Genomic DNA, 8,207 nt, shown 5'->3' with positions numbered 1-8,207 from the left:
GGAGAGGTGTGATGGGGGTGGGAGAGGTGTGGTACAGTGGGGTGGTGGGGGGAGACAGTGGGGGGAGAGGTGTGGTACAGTGGGGGGAGAGGTGTGGTACAGTGGGGGAGAGGTGTGGTACAGTGGGGAGAGGTGTGGTACAGTGGGGGGGTGTGGGGAGGTGGTGGGGGGGGGTGGGTACAGTGGGGGGAGAGGTGTGGTACAGTGTGATACAGTGGGGGGAGAGGTGTGATACAGTGAGAGGGTACAGTGGGGGGGGGAGGTGTGGGGGAGAGGTGTGGTACAGTGGGAGAGGTGTGGTACAGTGAGGGTGAGGGGTGTGGTGAGGGGGGGGGGTACAGTGGGAGAGGTGTGGGTACAGTGGTGGGGAGGTGTGGTACAGTGGGGAGAGGTGTGGTACAGTGAGGGGAGAGGTGTGGTGCAGTGTGTGGTACAGTGAGGGGAGAGTGTGGTACAGTGGGGGGAGAGGTGTGGTACAGTGGGGGAGAGGTGTGGTACAGTGGGGAGAGAGGTGGTACAGTGAGGGGAAGGTGGGGTACAGTGGGGGAGAGGTGTGGTACAGTGGGGGGAGGTGTGGTACAGTGGGGGGAGTGTGGTACAGTGGGGAGGGTGGTGGTGGGGGAGAGGTGTGGGTACAGTGAGGGGAGAGGTGTGGTACAGTGGGGGGTGAGAGGCGGTGAAACTGGGAGAGGAAATCAATACGAGGTACAGTGAACTGAAACCTTTGTAAGAGAAGAAAGGCGTCAAGATTTTCTATAGGAGAATAGACACAGTTGCATGGAATATGTAAAATGATTATCTGTGGCAATTTATTATGCTATGAAGCTGATAAATAAAACTTTGCATGTGGCGGGTGAAAAACAAAGTATCTCATCTTCTTGAAACTCATTACTAGTACTGCAATCAATTTTTCAGTATACAGTAGTACAGTATATCTGACAAATGTACCACTTTAATAATACAGTACATGAGGCACCTAACACCTTTCCAGTGTCAGTTCTAGGCTTTTAGGTGCCCTAGGCAAGACTTGATCATGGGGCCCCCCACTTCCCTAACCAAACAAGCCACCGACCTCCACTCACCCAAAAGGAAAACAAATAAGTACTTACAATTTGTTTTTAGTGGTATTCATTATTACATCCCGTTTTACATTACTTATATTTTATAGAGATGCTGAAAATGTGCACTGTCCATTTATCTTGATAAAATCACACAGGGAAAAGGTGATGCAATACAACAGAAACAGTACAGGTATAATACAGTCTTTCAAATTACTGTTCTGTACAGTATACCTGTGCATGTTAATACTGTATACGGATATACAGTGATATCTCCATTAGCCGAAACAATTGGTACAGCGCACATCCGAGAATGAGAGATTTCCGGGTAATGAGACGACTCTCCCAAAGCCGGAAAAAGAGTACCGGAAAATTTGTCTTTGAATTTCCAGAAAATGTGTCCGATTTTCATCTCTCAAACCTGGAAAAAAAACTCTATTACAGAATTTTCTGGGCACTAGAAAAGTTTTCTCGGAATTTTCCAGAAAATGCGCCCCTTGGAAAATCGTTCCCAAAGCCAGAATTTGGGAACGAATTTCCGAGAAAATTTAAATTCCGGCTATCAGAGAGATCCGATTAAGAGGGATTCTGGCTAACGGAGATATTATTTATTGCCTCCCATGAATTGTTGAAGACATGAATATGATATACAGTATAGTAGTGTACTCAAATAATTCAGGATTCCTCTACTACAATACACAGTACGTATAAGAGAGTATGGCATTCAGGTCAATAATTTTTTGGTGGTAAAAAGTGCTATCTGTATAAGTGGATACTGTATATAAATACTGAGTAAATATATAAAATTGACTCCCCGTATTTTTCTCTGCTTAGCTTTCACACTTCACAATGATAGATGACGTCGTGATATTCTGAACCAAGACCACGTAAATATTCTTTAAACTTACTGTGATGAAGAACATGTGTTATAATATACTGTAATTGACAGCAGAAATAAGTAGTGGCATTACATGGTACACCTTGTTAGGCATATAAATTTTCTTGATGAACACTGTAATGTTATGTAAAACAACAATCCTATTCAGTATTTCCTGTCCTTGTTCTCACATTCACAACAAGTGTCACAGTGGCACCTTTCTCATCCCCATCATGGCTGGAGCTCTATCTCTTGTTATACCAATACTGATACAGGTACTGTATAGTTATAGGCATAAAATGCTTAAAAATATTTTTTGTCACTTAAAAGTGATTTTTTATGCCTAAAACTAAGATTTGGAAAAAAAGCGAGAACAACATAGAACTAAAAGGAAGAATTATGATATAGTGTTTCGCCGCCACTCCTCTGGAGACTTAACAAAATAATCCATTACCTATGATTTTAGTAGAAATAAACCATTTAGTGATAAAAACACAAACTTGTGAGTACTAGTGGCCCTTAAAATATTACTGAAGCATTCTGAACATGAGCCTACAGCTATGTACTCCTGGATGCACAGTTAAAGTTGTTGTTTCTTGATCAAATTCCAAATGTTATTTTTTTATTACTCCACCAGATGTAGCTACCTGGGCATTCTTTGAATTAAAAAAACATTTTACTGAAGTCCCAAAGAAAACAAACCATTGAGGATGCACATTAAAAAGACCTTTATCTTAAAAATTTTCACCTATTTGTGCAACAGCAAAGAGTGCTTCTTAATACTGATTGAAATTGCCTGATTTTTACAGGAACAAACCACTTTGCACTGGCAAACCTCAGTGCCACTCAGAGGTTTGTTCCTGCTAAATTTAGATATACAGTACATGACAAAAAGCCTAGATACAATTCCTCCGAACTTTTACTGGTGTTCTTAATGTAAGAAACAAGTTTTCTTCTGTAGAATTTGTTTCTCACCGACACATGCTATTGTTTTAATGGCCAGATGTATAAACCATACTGCAGGGATGAGCAAAACAGTCACAGTTGTAGACAAATGGAACAAATTCCCTGACTATGTAAAGAGTGTCATATATATGTTAAAACAAGTACATTTAAGCAATTACAGTATTGTAGATTATAATAAAAAATTCAGACTTTAGTTACCTGTACATAAAAACATGGGCTCCCTTTTGTGCTGACTAAAATCAAATACCTGTACTGTATTTATTTGTGTCCCCCATAATGAAGGGGTTAATGGACTTAAAATCACAAGCTATCATCGTTGATATTCAGCGAGACTGAGAACTTTCTAGAGAATTAAATACTGCTACATCTATTGTTCGTAAAATGAACCAGGCTAACCTGCCCAAACTTCACCTCAACATTATTATATTATCTAGGTTAAGCAGGTTAGTGTGGTTAATTTTATGAATGATAACTTATATACTGTAGCGGTAGGAAGCTCCCCCCCACCCCAAATTCGTGGGGCTTAGGTTCTCAAAATTGCTGCGAATCGCCAAATCCGCAAATAACATTTGTGGATTGGTGGTGGGGGGGGGGGACATTTTTACTTGTGTACATCGAAATGTATATTTCCTTTATGTGTTTGCCCTTAGGACAATTATTTCTTTCACCTGTAATAATGTATTGTATATGTGTGTGTGTGTACACACACACACACACACACAAAACACATACAAATAAATAATAATGGGAAAATCCTCTCACAAATAATCAGAAACAAATTTATTAAAAATGTGGGTCTACCCTCAAGTTCGTGCTCTATTACAGTACTTTATTCATAGAGCACGGACTTGAGGGTAGACTGTCACATTTTTAATAAATTTGTTTCTGATTATTTGTGAGAGAATTTTCCCATTATTATTTATTTGTATGTGTGTGTTTGTGTCAACACACACGCACACATATTTACAATATAAGTAAAGGAAATTACTGTCTCTAGAACGAATGGCTCGCTGTCCCAGCCGCAAAAATGCCGGCAACTTTAAAACTACCCACAGACATTCTTGGGTATATCCAGGGTGCCATCCACGAATAACCGAGAACCGTGAAGTAAAAGTCTGCAAACTTAGGGGGCCCCCCTGTATCTATTTCTCCAGAATGCTCCCAACCTCACCGAAAGTCAATGACAGAGCTCATGATTTTACACCTGTTAAATACAAGACAGAGGACAACGCTTCCACCAGAAGTAGTTTATGGCTTTTTATATTATTTGTTTCACATTATGCTATCATTATATAATAAGTATTTTGAAAGAGGCAACATTTACTAGAACCTAATAGAACCTGACCTAACCAACCAAACAAACCTACCTAACCTTACCTAACTTCTTAGCCAAGGGGGCTCCAACCCCCAGACCTCCTGCCATATTAAACAGAAAGTACTTATTTTATTTTCTGGTACCAATGAAAGTATATTGTTGAAGCATCATGATGCAATTTTACGTTTTTTGTGGACATGAGTACACTCAGACCGAGCGGGGCAGTTGTAAATAAACAAGGCAGACGACAACATGCACGGACACGACAGATTTTTTTGGAGGATTATTCACAGCAAAAATTTCATTTCTTCACATACGAAGCACGCAGAGACATAATATTAGTGTCATATCAGTTTCTCAAAGTGTTTTACTCCACAATTTCCTTCATCCTTCTTGTATAAAATTTGGTAAAATTATCGTGTTGGTCATCCACCTACAAGGTATTTGGAAGTTGGTCAGAATCGTTCAAAACACATAAAAAACCACAGGAAAAACATAATTTCAACCTAACCTAACCTAACCTAAACCTCTCTCGGACAGTGGTAACTAAAACGCCTAAAATTCGCTGGATGACCGAAATGATAATAATGCCTAGAATTTTAACACATGGTTTAAAACAAAATGTTAATTCTGAAATGTTCTATTTGTTTCTGCAGTAAGAAAATATTTAGCAATTCTGAAAAAAAAGTGGTTGAGGCAGCGGTATAATTGCAGTTTCACTACAAATTAGTTTTTGACCAGAAATCTAGGTTTTCCCATTGTATTTGCTGTAATTTATTCGAATTTGACCTTCATCTCCGCCGAAAATGAGTAGTTTTCGAGTTATTACCCCCCCTCCCCTCAAGTGCCCTAGCCCAACTGGGAGTGAAACTACAATATTACCATTGTAACTTGGAAAACTATAATACCATAATACCAAGCCCCTTGAAACATATTCGCTCCTTACACCCCACTGAACTATAGTTTGATCCTCTTCACCACTGATTGGCTCCTTGGGCGGTGGGTCCCGTCTCTGTTGTGTACTGTCGGCAAGTACTGTATTGCTTTTAGACTTACCTAGTGTTGGGTATATATCAGTTGCCTGCTGTTGTACCTCGCCCAGAAACCGAAAGAGATGTCATCACAGGACTGAACGTTTGAGTGACTTAACACTCAAACCATCAGTCACTATCAACATTAAGAACGAGAATGGCATCCATGTCCTAAAGGTCACATCACTAAAGTTCTATTTATGACTAACAAGATAAAAACAAAACGTACTGTAGCTTATATCTTATATAAAATTTAAATGAAAATATATTTATATTCAGAGAAAATTCTGATTTGACAAATAGTTTCCAAGACATATTTAAATATTCATGTCTCTCTCCCAGGCCGTACACGGGTTCAAACACATTGTTTACCCCGCTAGGAGACGTCAGTGACCCATTTCCTTTTATAATACATTACTGTACTCTTAAGTTGGATTTATTAATTCGAATGTTATATAGTAAACAGTAATATATGATTATATCGTTGAAATAATATTATTTTTACCATCTCTTCCAGATTTTATTAACAATGAATCTGATCGAAAAAAAATACTCAATCTTGCTGACGGGTTCACTCTAATCCTTGTTACGATATTCTGATATTCATCCAATTCGTAACTTTTTAGCTTACTAACCAGTTGACAAGTAACTCGGAGTTATAATACTGTAAATACTTTTGAGTATCCGGCCCCTGGCTTCATTTAGATGGAATCATTCAATCCGCACGTCAGTGTGTCAGTGACGTATAAAGGGGGGGGAGTAATGGGCCATGGTTCTAATCGTCCTATTCCCTTTGCAGAGGCGTATCCAGGAGGGTCCTGGGGGGTTCGGACCCCTTTTCATCAGAAAAATCCAATACTTTTCCTTAGTGCAATATTGTTTTCATGCGTTTTTGTGTTGTAAAAAGTAATTACTATTGACCTTAGGGATTATCTGAAGATTCGTCGCCCCAGAATGTCCACCTGAAGAATTGTCACCCCGGGGTATCCCACCTGAAGAATTGTCACCCCGGGATATCCCATCTGAAGAATTGTCACCCCGGGATATCCCATCTGAAGAATTGTCACCCCGGGATATCCCACCTGAAGAATTGTCACCCCAGCCTGCTCCACCTGAAGAATCGTCACCCCAGCCCACAGTGAATATAATTTGTATAATTAGGATAACATAAATATATTCCTTTGTGTTATGCATCTTTATTGTGATGCATATTACAAAGGGTACTGAACAACAATTTGTTGACATAAAATTTCCAGAGGATTATCAGAAAAACGATGATGCCACATGAATTCTTGAAGGTAAGAATTTAAAAAGCTTCGTTTGCAGCCACGCATGGTCTTGATGTAACTCTTGTTCTTGTTCCAATATGATTCAATCGTTTGTGTGTGCACACCAATATTCACATCCACAAAATTGACTGAGTGGTTCACAGTTCTGTGCGTGTATCCAAGACCTTGAATATTGCGGTATGCTCTCCACTCATCACTGTGAATGACTGATCCTTGTTGAACCACTTTGAGTATTATAGGAAGAAGGGTGGCAGCATCCCTTGTCTCGACAATTTCCATGTAGCCAACTGAAGGGCTCCTGCTCGTATCGACGATACCGAAAACCCATGGTCGACTGATGATGACTAAAAATTTTTGAGCCCTCTTACTATTATATAGTCCTCCGACCTGACTGGAGGGTCCTGATTCCACTAACCTGAAGATTAACAACCGTGGAAGGTCCTGACCCCACCTGAAGAATTGTCACCCCAGGTGTTGCCACCTGAAGAATCGTCGCCCCAGGATATCCCACCTGAAGAATTGTCACCCTGCCGGACTCTAGGGTGACAATTCTTCAGGTGATCCGACCTCAGAATATATTCTGTTATCAAATGCACATGGCTTCAAAATGGCCTCAAAATGCCGATGATAATGTTCAGATTAAAAAAAAATCTAGTGGGTGGGGGATTACAGCGCCCTTACAAAATCCCCCAGCTGGGTGGGCTGGCTGTGCTCGCCTTGTTTCCCCACCTACAACTTCCGGGGCCCCCCCAATTTGATATTCCTGGATCCGCCTCTGCTTTGCTACTGTTTTCAACTTATCCGACCTCAGGTAATATTCAATAACCAAATCTAAGTGTTATATTAATTATCAAAGGATCTTTGTACATGTAACATGACCATCACAAAAAAAAATAAACAGAGGTAGATGGAAATAAAATAATCTCTTTTTGGGTCTTGCCTCCCCCCTCCCACCCCAACTTTCCCCAGAAGCTTATATATGCAACTGTCGCGCTCAGTGTGCACTACACCAAGGAATATAAACCTCTTTCAGGTGGTCTTCAATTCTTCATAGGTCAAGATCCTCAGGCCAGGGACCAAACACCGTTTATAGTCTTTGGCCAGATACAGTTGCGGAGGTGTGTTCCGACACCTCCTGTGGTAACCAGTGTCTCCAAACGGCACCGTCGCAGTAGTAGTATCATCACAATTTATGAATGACTGGGGATTTGTCGTGTAACAATGGACGTGACTGGTGGATAGGATTGCTAAAGGTCATATACAGAAGGTTGGCCGTTTGGAGCCACGGTTTACAACGGGATGTAGGAACATTTCTGCAACAGTATTAACATAGTCACTCTTCTCTGAACACTTCGACTGTGTGGACGTCTTTTATCTTGTGGAAATGTACACTACATTTACATATTCTAAGTATGGATGAATTGTGTAACTATCTGAAATTTCCTCTGTTTAAGTGGGTAGTGATCGCCGGGCCAGACCTATCATCTGGTTGTTGAGTTTGTCCGCTGTCGGCCACAAAATACATGTTTTTCCCCTTCGTTCTTTTTAGCTGAACATATTCGTTTCCATTCCTCATGTGCGGGGTTGTGGCCTCCCTCCCCCCCCCCTGTTGTTCTGATAGCCTTCATGTTATATTTGTCTGGGTGAAGGTGTTCGTATATAGACCGTGCA

Source organism: Homarus americanus, unplaced genomic scaffold (assembly GCF_018991925.1).
Source record: "Homarus americanus isolate GMGI-L3 unplaced genomic scaffold, GMGI_Hamer_2.0 scaffold59495, whole genome shotgun sequence".
Taxonomy (NCBI): domain Eukaryota; kingdom Metazoa; phylum Arthropoda; class Malacostraca; order Decapoda; family Nephropidae; genus Homarus; species Homarus americanus.
The sequence above is the reverse complement of the archived record's forward strand: the minus strand, read 5'-3'. Positions refer to the sequence as shown.